The 13,470-nt window shown below is 46.3% G+C and overlaps 1 long non-coding RNA gene across 1 annotated transcript in view; it reads right to left on the reverse strand.

The window, feature by feature from the left end:
• The window catches only part of LOC132661766 (uncharacterized), a 130,781-nt gene that overhangs the window by 9,996 nt on the left and 107,315 nt on the right, over positions 1-13,470 (reverse strand). Inside the window, exon 4 of the long non-coding RNA XR_009602401.3 lies at positions 8,145-8,274. This is a non-coding gene — a long non-coding RNA (uncharacterized LOC132661766). The remainder of the gene's footprint in view (positions 1-8,144; positions 8,275-13,470) is intronic.

Consider the following 13,470-nt stretch of genomic DNA (forward strand, 5'->3'; position numbering starts at 1 on the left):
TATTGACTGGGTTCATGAGAAGCTGTAGGGATGGGCAGATCATTTCAGGGTATCATCATCTGAAACAGAAACAGCATTGTTTTAAGAGCCTGTCAAAGCCCAGGAGAAATATGGTACTTTCTTCTTCCTGTTGCAGGAGATGGCTATTAAAACCACAGGGCAAGGGCGCCTGGGTGGCTCAGTCAGTTAGGCATCTGACTTCAACTCAGGTCATGATCTCATGGTTCGTGAGTTCAAGCCCCTCATGGGGCTCTGTGTTCTTAGCACAGAGGCTGCTTTAGATCCTCTGTCCCCCTCTCTCTGCCCCTCCCTTGCTTACATGCTTTCTGTCTTTAAATAAACATTAAAAAAAAAAACAAAAAAAAAACAAAAAAAAACAAGCCCACAGGATGTGAGACCCAGAAGGGCCATGAGATGACAAGTCAGCAGCTTGATTTGACCACTTCGGGCTGGTGGGGCTGACGTGCTTAGATGTAGAGATTGCAACCCTTAGCCCACTCTCTTCCCTTGTTGCTGTTTAGTCTTCTTATTCTGAGGTTCAAAGAGACAAAGCCTATGGGATGTTTTTCCAGGTTCCAGAAAGTCCAAAACAGGCCGGGATCATGGGACTCAGCCTCTTCCAGGAAGGGCCGCACCAGATGAAAAATCAGGCCTGTGTTCTTGGCCCAGGCTCTCCTGACTCCAGCCCAATCTCAGTCGCACCCTCACACATTGAATGGGGGGTGGTTCCAGCCCCCCAATTCATCCAATGTCACATGGAACCTGCCTGCTCTGGGTTGGCATGTCGGGTAAATTTTCTGATCAATATGCATTTGCCTATCCCTGTTCCACAACTAAGGCACCTTTGGTGTCATGGTGGTCTGCCTGTATCTGTTCTTATTGTCTCATGTCATCAAATGCTCTGTACACATTGTGAACATGTTTTATACAGCTTATTCTTGCCTTCTCGGTAACTGTTCTATGTCATTTTAAACCACCGGTAATGATGGTCTTGTGTACTTTACCTCCTTTAGGTTTTTATTTTTTATTAAAAAAATGTTTAATATTTATTTTTGAGAGAGAAAGAGAGACAGAGCACGAGCAGGGGAGATCAGAAAGAGAGCGAGACACAGAATCTGAAGTAGGCTCCAGGCTCTGAGCTGTCAGCACAGAGCCTGATGTGGGGCTCGAGCCCATGAACCGTGAGATCATGACCTGAGCCAAAGCTGGACATTTAACCAACTGAGGCACCCGGGCACCCCTACCTTACCTCCTTTAGAACCACAGGAAAAACTGATTGCTATTATTCCCATAAGAGTTATATAATAATAATAACTCTCAAGGATCTTGTCCAAGGTCACCCTGTAAGGTACTGATGGGCAGGGCCTCTGGCTCCTATATCAGCAGCCCTAATAGGAAGAGTTCTGTCCATGGTGTGTAGCCACCCCAGGGGCTACATGCAAATGTGTTGCTGTGGCTGCAAAGATGAAGCGACTGCAGAAGCTGGTGCAGGTGGGCAGGTGGGTATGGGCAGGGTTGGCCAACCAGGCAGGAATGCCAGAGTGGGGGGCTGCTGTAGGATTGAGATGTAGGGGCTGGAAAAAGCTCCTCAGCTCCCTCTGCTGCCTGAAAGCCCCTTAACAGAGAATAAAGTCTTCTAGTCCATGGTGAGAGGTGTGTGTGCACATCCCAGCTCTGTTCCCTATTGACTGTACACTTACCCTCTGTGAGACTGTTTAATTATCTGCTGGAGGTTTAAATAATATCTATTGTGTAGGGTTGTGTGGATTCAATTTAAAAATGCACAGGATGGGCTTAGCACTCCGCCTAGCTTATACCATTCAATAAATAGTTGTTACTGTAAACATGCAGATGGGGGGGGGGGGAGGGCTGTGCTGCTTTTTATGTTTCTGTTTTGCTTCTCTGGGTTTTCAACAAATTAACACATACTGATTTTATAATAAAAAATGATTTTTTTTTAAGACACAGAGAGAGTGCAAGCAGGGGAGAGGAGCAGAGGGGGAGAGAGAGAGAGAGAGAGAGAGAGAGAGAGAGAGAGAAAGTCCCAAGCAGGCCCTACGCTCAGTGTGGGGTCTGATGCGGGGGCTCAATCCCATGACACTGGGATCATGACTTGAGTCAAAATCAAGAGTCAGATGCCGACTGAGCCACCTAGGCACCCCAAAGGGATTATTTTTGATAATAATACCTACATTTGCTTTCGATCTACAACAGAAATGACTTACTGACAGAACAGAGAAAGACATCTAGATTCTTCTTTTAGGAAGTGTCCTTCCCTCCTGGGGAGAGCTAGCTTTTCATAGATTTTAACTACTGTCTCCAGCACAAGGCTAGATGCCCACCCCCACCATAGCATCGAGCAGGCTCTGACCCACACACCCTGAGCTTCAGCAGCTTGGACTGTTTGGTTGTGAAAGGTTGTGAAAGCTGAGGGGGAGGTGCCTTGGGGACGAGGCTTCACAGTCATGGTCCGTTGTGACAGAAAGAAGTGAGCTCTCTGCTGGTTGTGACTCAGCTCTGTTGCTTCAAAATGCACAGAGATTTTATACTCTTTCCAAACAAAGGCTAAAATGTTAGGAGGTCCTGCCTCAGAGTGTGGGGCTATGAGAACAGTGGACAATGGAGACAACAGAAGAGGCTGCCCTAAAAGGGGGCAGGTGCTCACACGGACATGGGAGCCACAGGTGCCCAAGAGGAGAGCCGATGTCACCTGAGTGGTGCTTCCTCTCCATCTTGGCATCCAAGAGGCTGCTGTTCCCTTGGCAAGGCCTAGGATGCCAGGCTGAAGGAGGCCGCGGTGCTCCCTCTGTATTGAGGTCTAGGTCAGCAGCTCACTTTAGAGAGTCAGTGGGAAACCTATGGCCCGAGCCTTTTAGGAAAGGACAGGGGTGTGGAAGAATGACGAGCAGCTTCAATAGTGGGCAGGGCTCCTCAGAGAGGCGTGGAGACCCTGGCTTTTCAGAGGGCATGCCCTCAGCATCATCAGGGCTTGCGAGGCTCAAGAGCAGGCGGCTGCATCCTGTTGTGCCTTTGAGGCCAAGGGGGTGTCCACACATGTGTCCCCAAGACCCAACACCATTTGTCCCGGTGGGCTACCTGTTAAGCATGCATAAAGCCAGGGCACCCTGCCCTCTTCCACACAGCTTGGCCTCCCTGCCGCTGCCCCTCCAAGACTGAGTATTTGCAAAGAGTAGTGCATTTCAGGAAATGAGCTGCCTGGGGCTGCTCAAGATATAGCAATGCTTCCCAACAACAACGAAAGCATTAATACCCACACGTATAGGAAAAGGAAGATATGATCGAAATATGTACTAGGGCTTAAATAAATAAGGGCAGCACCTTTCCAGAGAGAAAAATGGTAGAATCTGTCTGCATTTATCAAACACCTATTATATGCCTGATACTCTGTGTATATTTTTGTTTAATTGTCACAGCAACGCTATCAACTAAGTGCCATTATATCAGCTAAGTATCATTATCCCCATTCTACAGATGAAGAACCTGAGGCTCAAATGGGTTTTGTTAACTGCCTCAGGTGCACCCAGTTAGTTGGGAATTGAATCCAGATCTGTCTAATCTGTAGTCTTTCCAACAACTTTTCAAGTTAACTGGAAGGGTAGAATGGGAATGGGGTGGGGGTGAGGTGGTTGAGAAAGGGAGAATGGTAAGCAGAGCACTGGGGACACTGGACATTTAAAAAAGCCAAGAGGGCACAGAGAAGGGGAGAAGGCAGAGTGGGGATGGAAGTATCTCAGAGCAAATTTGACCAATTTCAAAATGTCCAGATGGAAGATGAACATCTGTAGCTTCAGTGACTCTATTTAATCTTCATTTAAAAAATATGTTCTATTTTCCAGCTTCTCTTTGTGAACACAGGCACATAAGCATGTATTGCTAGGTTTGCAAACCAGGTCTCAGCTCCCCTGCGTGGCTGAGAGCATGCACGCTGAGCCGTCTGCTGCTGGTCTGTCCCAGCCCCGCACAGGGGCCATTTGCGGCTGCAAGAGATTCCACAGCAGATCCCAGAGACTCCTCTCTCCTCCACCCTTTCCCATTTGCAGACCCATCATTTCATCTCAGGTGGAGGTACAGGTCCAGTATTTTCTTCGCCAATTAAATTTCCTTTAAGGTGTGTTTCATTCAGGCCAGGTATACTTGTTAATTATATACGAGCAGGCAGCTGAGGGACTATCAAAATCCAGAATTCGCTTGGATTTGCACAAAGTCACTGTATGGACCAGTGGCATACGCTGTCGCTTCACAAATACATGAATTTCCCTGAAACTCAGAACTGACCTATCTGATTACAGGTATTGAATGGAACAAGTGACTGGGCCAGGGTCACATGGGCTCCCAGAGAGGACTAAAGTCCAAGCCTCTTGATTCCCAGACCTGTGGCATTGTTCCTCAACCACTTACTAATATCCTGCCCCTTCCTCCACCAAAAGAGAGAAGAGCTGGGAGAGAGAAGAGTTGGGAGAACAGAACCACCCATGTGGGGCCTTGAGGCTGTTGCTGCTGAAGTCGTCAGGGCAGAAGTGCAGAGCCCAAAGGGTTAATCCAGCCTCTAGAGAGTTCTGTGGTCTGGGCAACCCTTGGCCCAGGAGGCAGGAAAGGGGCTTCAGAGAGAGCAGGTGTTAGCATATGTGGTGGGGGCTTGATCCCCCTGCCCTGAGGTCTCAACACGGACTGGACGCTGAAATTACCTGGGAGCTTTAAAAATGATAATGCCCAGACCCCTGTTCCAGGGAATTGGAAGTAATTAATCTGAGGTGTGGTAGCTGGCTAAATTTTAAAAGCTTCTAATGGGGCGCCTGGCTGGCTCAGTTGGTAGAGCATGAAACTCTTGATCTCAGGGTCATGAGTTCAAGCCCCACTCTAGGTATACAGTTTACTTCAAAAACTAAAATTAAAGGGTTGCCTGGCCTCCCTCTCGCTGGGAGATGGATCCCAGCATCTGCCATTTCCCCTCTGTTAAATGAGAACATTTTCTTTTTATTTTTTTATTTTAATTAAAAAAAATTTTTTTTAATGTTTTATTTATTTTTGAGAGAGAGACAGAGTACGAGCGGAGGAGAGGCAGAGAGAGCAGGAGACAGAATCCACAAAGCAGACTCCAGGCTCTGAGCTGTCAGCACAGAGCCCGACGCGGGGCTTGAACTCACAAACTGTGAGATCATGACCCGAGCCAAAGTCGGATGCTTAACCGACTGAGCCACCCAGGCACTCCGAGAACATTTTCTTTTTAGAGAAAGGTTCAGGAGTGTGGTTGGGAGGTGGACAACCCCAGCCTGGAGCAAAGGTGACCGAGGTCTCAGTGGATCCTAGTGGAAAAGGAGAGAAAAAAGGGGATTGTGTCAAAGGACACAGTCAGGGTCATGCATCAAGAAGTAAGCTGTGAGTGGGGGGCCTGGGGAGCTTTGTGTGCCCTGAGGCCAATCCCACAGGAGCAAGGCAGGATTGAGTAATATCCTCCCAAGAAGAGCCTCAATCATGGGATTCCAATGTTATCTGTGTGTAATGAGCAACGAACTAGAACACAGTTGCTGGAAGCCTGGAGCCGGCATGGGTATGGAGAAGCTGTTCCCTGGGATTAAACGTCTGGGCACTTTCTGGAATTTCGTTCGTTCATTCATTCATTCATTCATTCATTCGTCCAGTAGGGATTTCATTTACCAATTACAAAAATATTGATTGAGCAACTACCGTGTCCCAGCCCAGGCACTGAAGCTATACCAGAGAATAAAACAGACAAAAAAATCCCTCCCCTTAAGGAGCTTGTGTTCTAGTGGGGAAGACAGATGACAAACAAGATAGATAAGTGAAAATTCAGGAGGTTACATAGTTATGCATGCTAAGGAGAAAAAGTTATGCATGCTAAGGAGGTTACACAGTTATGCATGCTAAGGAGGATTTGAAACAAGGAGGGAGCTGTGAAGCTGTGATACTGGCCTCACAGAAGTTCTCACATTTGCTCAAAGTAACGTTTGAGCAAGCACTCAGGGGAAGGTGTGGAGGGAGGGGAGTCATGCAAGTGTCTGGGAAAATGTTTGCTGAGCTCCTGAAGAAGCGCAGCCTGCATGGGCAGGAGACCCAGCACTTGGGTGGGGAAATATGAAGCGTGCCCCTCATGTGTTTATAAATGAAAACTGAAGATCATAATAAACTATATCCAGCAAATAGAAAACATATAGCTTCAAAATCCTCATCCTTTGGAACTGGAGAGTGTGATGCTAAGTGAAATAAGCCATACAGAGAAAGACAGATACCATATGGTTTCACTCTTATGTGGATCCTCAGAAACATAACAGAAACCCATGGGGGAGGGGAAGGAAAAAAAAAAAAAGAGGCTAGAGTGGGAGAGAGCCAAAGCATAAGAGACTGTTAAAAACTGAGAACAAACTGAGGGTTGATGGGGGGTGGGAGGGAGGGCAGGGTGGGTGATGGGTATTGAGGAGGGCACCTTTTGGGATGAGCACTGGGTGTTGTATGGAAACCAATTTGACAGTAAATTTCATATATTAAAAAAAAAAATCCTCATCCTTTTGCATCTTCTTTCTAAGAAATTATTTATATAAATTATATATCATAGTGCAGAACGAGACCATAGCAACTATCTGGTGTTAGTGTCTTCCAAACTTGCTGGAAGATAAGAATCCACTGGGCTGCTTGATTTAAAGATACAGATTCCAGCCTCCCCTGCCATCCAGGCAAGGGTCCTGGGGATCTGTACAATTAACCAGAGCCCCTGGTGATGCTGTGACAGGCAAGCTCAGGAGACACAGACAGCTCAGTCTTCGTGTTTCACAAATGAGGAAATCAAGACCCAGAGAGAGGGGATGTCTTGCTCAAGGTAGAACTGATCATTCAGGCAGAGCCAGAAATAATACTCAGATTTCCCAACTCCCCCAGGTCAATAAAAGTTTTTTGCATAGCACAAAGATTGCTTATGATGTTAAAACTTGGGATGCGACAAGATACAAATCAAAGACAAACACCAGGGCAGACACCTGTTGGGAGAAGCAGATGTGCCTGGGTTGAGTAAGTGGCTTTAACCCATCCACCAAACTCAGCACTGAGAATTCTGGCAGCCAGATCTGCAGGGGAAATGGGCTGTGTTATTCCATTCATAGGGTGCAATAAACTGATACGTAATAATTTCATTTGATAAGGAAAGCTTTTTCCTTTAACAAACAAAATTTAAAACCCTTCAAACCTTTGGCCTCCTATTATGGCAATTACAGGGGAAAAGCGAAAAAGAGGAGGGAGAAAATGGCAAAAGGAGAGATCTACTCTCCTCCGGTGAGAAATATTTCTTCCATGTAATGGATCTTATGTGGGCGGTCTGGAGTTATACCCAGAACTCAATGGGCCAGGAATAACTATGCGTTTGAAGGGACCCCAGGATAGGCTTCTTGTAGACAGGTCTTTCTCTGATGCTGCCCAGTGTTCTTCACAGGAATGGGGTGTGGGTCTCAAAAAGAACAATGTGACCTGTGACGAGTCATAGGACCCTCTAGACCTTTGTGGCTCCACCAGAAGAGAGGAATAATCAAGCGATGGCTCCTGAGGGGGTCAGCGGGATGCCTTCCTGAGGCCCCTTGCACTTGTGGCGTGTAACTCACAGCCCTTCTCAGCTGGCATGGGAGCAGTGTGTTGGGGTTGGTGTGCATGTGTGAGGGTGTGTACTGTACGTGCGATAAGCACCCTGCCACACACGTGGAAACTCGAACACCACAATGCTCCCGTGTTGTGTGACTGTGTGACCACATCTGTGATTGCAGTCGCTCAGGCAAACTGGTCTCTTGGGGAAAGAAGTTTCTCTTTCCAAGCCTGCTGTGCAGGTCTGCAAGGAGACGCACAATTGCCTTTGTCGTTCGTTCTTCCTGTTGCGGACAAAAGCCCTTTCAGTTGCTGTGGAATGTACAGAAAGTTCTGTGCCGAAGGGCTGCTGGCCCTGGCCTGGAATCCTGTAAAAGGGGATCAGTGTGGGGAGCTGGCTGCTTCCACCCCCAGCTCCTGCGCTCCGCCCAGCAGGCCAGCCTGCCAGGTATCGGTGTGACGGGCAAGTGCCAAGGGGGCCCCCCAGTGCATGCCCCCACAGTGGCCTGCAACAGCCCAATCTAACTGTGACCCTGACTTACCGAGGGCCTGTCGCAGACAGGAGTGGCACCAGGCACGGGGCTTTGCTACCTCCTTCTAACCGTCCCAGCTCTTGAGGCTGCAGTGGTCTGCAGCCTGAAGGAAGTTGTCTTCAGACAGGGCAGACAGGAGCTGAAATAGAGAAGCCAGGTCACTAAAAGGAGGGGGAGAAACTCTCATAGCATAAAAGCAGGACAACAAGGCCTCAACTCTCGGTGTTTACACTTTCATTCAAAGTTTAAATGGAACAACAAAAAATTACAACTGACGCTTTGTGGGGAGAAAAATGCGCTCACCACCGCAAAACCTAATAGTGGCACAAGTGGCCTTTTCTCGTTGCTGTTTACATCCCTGGGTGTCTCCACTGTTGCAGAGCCAGAAGACTCACCACGGGGAAACCTGTTGCCAAAATGCTGTGGGGCTGTGCTATTTCAGGAGGGCAGTTTTCCCAGGTTGCTATTATCTGCATTTTTCTAACCAGGGTTGGGCAATTCATAGGGTGCTGAAGCCAACGGGTGTTGAACTTTGTTCTAGTTTCAAAATGTAAACGAACAAGTGCCAACAGGAAGTGCCCAGGAACTGGTCTGAGCAAACAGCCCTGGGGGAGTCCCAAACATTGGCTTCCAGAGAGGGCTGGGAAACAGATTTGTGTGTTTGAAAGCAATGGGCGTTAGGTCTGTCAGAGCCTGAGTCCCTGGGGTGGACTACACAATTTCATAATCTTCCAAGCAGGGAGGAAGAAAGCAGAGAGGAGAACAGAGGGAAGAAGGGTGTGGAGATCAGACTGGCTTTTATATGCGATCTTGTTTAAACAAGACTCTTATCAAGGAGTAATCCTAAACTTTGGTCTTTCTTATGATCTCAGCTCCTTGGGGAATGGGTATGTGACTTTTGGGTTCCAAGAGGGGGATTAAATTTCCTCTTAGCGATAAGAGCCACAACAAGCAGATAAGGTTGATAGAAATGGGGGAGGAATTCATTCGTGTCCCGTGGGGATGTTCTTTGCTCCCCACTCTTGGGATCTGTGTTGTTTGCTGCACATGGCATGCACCAAGACTGAGAACAAAGCCAACATCTAGTTATAGAGCAACATCTGATGGTACAGCTGTGCTGTAGGTGCTGGGGGTGCTGGTTGTACGGAGCAGGGAGCCGTGCTACGGCTATGCAAGAAGTGCCCAGTCCCGTGGTGGCCATGCGGGTGCAGGGCGTTAGTTTTTAAATCTCTATGGCATCGCTATTATGTGCCTAACACACCGTCAGACGCTCTGGGAAAAACCCCAAGTGGTTGACATATAATTAACATTTTATTTATTTATTTAAAGTTTATTTATTTTGAGAGAGGGAGTAGGGGAGGGGCAGAGAGAGAGGGAAAGAGAGAATCCAAAGCAGGCTCCACACCAGCAGTGTGGAGCCCGACATGGGGCTTGAACTCACGAACCGTAAGATCATGACCTGAGCCGAAATAAAGAGTCAGATGCCTAACCGACCCAGGTGCCCTGACGTATAATTAAATGTGTCTTTACTGTATACTAAGTTCACAGTACTGTGCTAGGGAAGGAACAAATGTAGCAGAGAGGCCCTGGAGCATGCGTCAGGTGGGAAGTGGTAGTCAGGCACTGGTATCCAAACTGTCTGGGTTTGGAGCCACACTTGGCTGTGGGACTGGGTATGTTACCTCTCTTTGCCTCTGTTTTGTCACCTATAAAATAGGAATAATTCACCAGGGTTGTTGTGAGAATTAAATGTAAAGTGCTTAGCACAGTGCCTGGAACATAGTAAGTGCTCAATAGACATTGACCATCATGTATTATTATTTAAGACTCTGAGCCTTGCCCTGCAGGTGTTTACAACCTAAAGCGAAAGTAAGACATGTCCTAAAATATGACATCTCAGGACCTGGTTATTGCCGATGAATGTGTTACAGATGTCAGAGGAGGGCAAAGACCCTTGAAGCAGAAGTCCTTAAGGCCTCAGGGAAGAGAGGAAGAGCCAGGTCTTCGGAATGTGGCTGGAATAAGCAGGTGAGGGCATTCTAGTTGGGAAGAAGTAGCATACACAAGGACTTGGAGGCAGGAAGATGCCAGGCCTGCTTGTACAGTGCCAGGTTGCTCTGGCTTGGCTTTAGCTAAGGTTCCATTGGGGAGTCATGAGAAAAGAAGCTGAAGATGAGGTAAATCAGAGCTAGGCAGCGGCATATGGAGTTTGAACTTTACTGTGTATGCAATAGGAAGCCAGCGGGAGGGCTTTGAGAAGGGAGTGGGATGTGCTCCTCCGCCTTCCAGGAAGGTGATCTGGGCTCACGCACTGAAGGATGTTGAGCCTACTATCACCAGATCTGCAGAGACTCTCATCAGCTTCAGCTTCCTGCTATCTAGTATGCCAGAGGGCAGGGCTGTTCAGTGTGTAAAAAGACCCTTTCTCCGTTTCTCCCGTTCCTGGAGCATTCAAGACTAGCTGGGAAGTGACCTGAGAGTGGGGATATGGTAGGGGAGGCTGCTGCCGGTCACCAAATGGAGCTAAAATCGGTGTGGCCGTGCTGTCCAATATGGCAGCCACTGGTCACGTGTGGCTATATAGCACTTGAAACGTGGCTGCTCCAAATTAAGATGGGCCATAAGGATAAAGTATATACTGGATATCAAAAGATTAGCACAAAAAGATTGTAGACTATCTCAATAATATTTTTAATATCTTGGGTTAAAAATATTTTATTATTTATTTATTTATTAATTCTAATTTTTTAAAATGGTTATTTATTTTTGAGAGAGAGAGAGACAGAGCATGAACGGGGGAGGCTCAGAGAGAGGGAGACACAGAATCCGAAGCAGGCTCCAGGCTCTGAGCTGTCAGCACAGAGCCCGACACGGGGCTCGAACTCACGGACCGTGAGATCATGACCTGAGCCGAAGTCGGATGCTCAACCGACTGAGCCACCCAGGCGTCCCGGGTTAAAAATATTTAAAAAATTAATTTCACTTGTTACTTTTTTATGTGGCCACTAGAAAATTTACAATACACATGCAGGTCACATTATATTTCTGTTAGTCTAGAGGGATAGGGGCTGGTTGATTTATGACATGGTTACTTATTAGAGCTGTAAATATAACTCTGTATTAGCCTGAGTAGGGTGCCTGACTTCTAAAAAAGCCAGCGTCAGATTTGAACCAAATCAGCATTATGCTCAGGATAAGAAGTTCAGGGAGGCAACAGTGTATCATTGCTTGCGGTCATTTCTCCAGACTTCTCTAAAAGTTGGCTTCAAAACTCTGACTTTGAGCTGCGGCAGGAAGATTGTAGGACACAGTATTGTGGAGGCTACGTTGAGGAGAAAGTCTTCACCCATGAGAGTAAAGGGAGAAGCTTCTAGGACACAAGGGGTGCTAGGTCATAGTTTCTTGGACCTTCTGTGGGTAGCATGTAGGGTGGGCCTGCCTGTGAACACTACTAATGCTCAAGGGTTAGGAGCTACTAGAGAGTCTGGGGTCAACAGGCCTCTGAAAACATGTTGTATGTGAAGGAAATACATGGAGCTGTTTTAAAAGCTTATCTCAAGGTTTTGTAATTACGGATAAATTTTTTTCCTCCAGTGCTTTTCAGGAGTTTTCTAACTTTCTACAGTGAATAAATAAGTGAAAGAAACTTTTTTTTTTTTTTTTTTTTTTTTTTTTTAAGAGCAAGAAGGGAACTGTCATAGGTTCTCCACAGCTACTCTTGACCCTTCTGGTCAAGAAGGGGATACAGACAAGACAGCTATAAGTCCCCCAGGCTTGATGTAAAGCAAGTCTGGATGGAGAGAGTTTCTTTTTGTGAGGGTTTGAGGGGATCCATCAGCAGCCCATGTAGGCAGGTCTGACTGCTGATGTGTGTTAAAGTTAAGGGTGTTCAGGAGACATGCAGAACTGCACTCAAATTCTCAGTGTACAAGTGACCATCTGTGTGTCCTTGGCAGGACATCCACCATTTCCAGGCCTCAGATTCCTCATGCTGTGTCGGTAAGTCCTTTAAGGATACTAAATACTAGATAAATGCTAGCTATCACTACAATGGAATTTAGCCTTTCAAATACTCATTCTAACAGTAATGGAATGACCTTTTTAAAAAGTTTTCTAGGCTCCAAGAGGGGTATTTCACAAGTCTTTCTTTCCAGATAAAACTGGAAGGGGACAGGTTTCAGAAAGGCCTGTACAAAGATAGGAAGCTCAGCTATGTGGGTCACCCAGCCGCACACATGCTCTGTTCCAATGCCTGACATTCCATTCCCCATGTCAGAGGCCCTGAGGAAAGCTTGTGGTTCTAGAATCTCTAATTAGGAAAAGCCAGAATAATGGTAAACATTTTTACAGGGTTCTGATATCAACAACCTGCCAGTCACGGAGGCCAAGAAAACAATATATCAGCCTCTAAACATCCCAGCTGGTGTTAATCGGGGGCTCTAGTTGGCTTGATGCCAGCTCTAATAATTGGACAGCATTTCACTGTCCAACTTTGGGACAATCACAGTTGTCATTTTATTGTGAATGGGTTCAATGTTCAGAAGGAAATAGGGCATTTCCCCACCATTCCTGTTTTTTTTTTTTCCACTTTCTTTATGGTGGTAAAATACACATAACACAACATTTACCATTTTCACCATTTTTAAGTATACAGTTCAGTGGTATTAAATCTATTCTATCTTCCATCTCTATGATTTTGACGGCTCTAAGTACCTCATGTAAGTGAAATCACACAGTATTTGTCTTTTTGTGACTGGCTTGTTTCACTTACCATACCTTCCTCAAGGGTCATCCATGTTGTGGCATACTGCAGAATTTCCTTTTTAAAACTGAATAATGTTCCATTGTATGTATACACTATAACTTGCTTTTCCATTCATTGGTTGATGGACACCTGGTTGCTTCCACATTTTAGTTACTGTGAATAATGCTACTTTGAACATGGGTACACAAGTACCTCTTTGAGACCCTGCTTTCAATTTTTTGGGTACATACCCAGCAGTGGAATTTCTAGATCATAGGGTAGTTCTAGTTTTAATTTTTGGAGGAAACACCATACTCTTTTTCACAGCAGCTGTACATTTTACATTCTCAGCAGCAGTGCACAAGGGTTCCAATTTCTCCACATCCTCGTCAACACTTATTTTCTGTTTTGTCAATAGTAGCCATCCTCATGGGTTTGATGTTAATAATAAACTGCTTCAGAACTCTCCATGTGTTTTTATTTAATATCTTAAAGTGTTTCATCTCCACTCGGATGGCAGGCTCTTGTTAATTCTTGGCTTGCTGCATTGTACCTGTTCTTTCTCCCCTAGTGTCATTCTCTAGGTAAGTA

Source organism: Panthera onca, chromosome A3 (assembly GCF_046562875.1).
Source record: "Panthera onca isolate mPanOnc1 chromosome A3, mPanOnc1 haplotype 2, whole genome shotgun sequence".
Classification (NCBI taxonomy): domain Eukaryota; kingdom Metazoa; phylum Chordata; class Mammalia; order Carnivora; family Felidae; genus Panthera; species Panthera onca.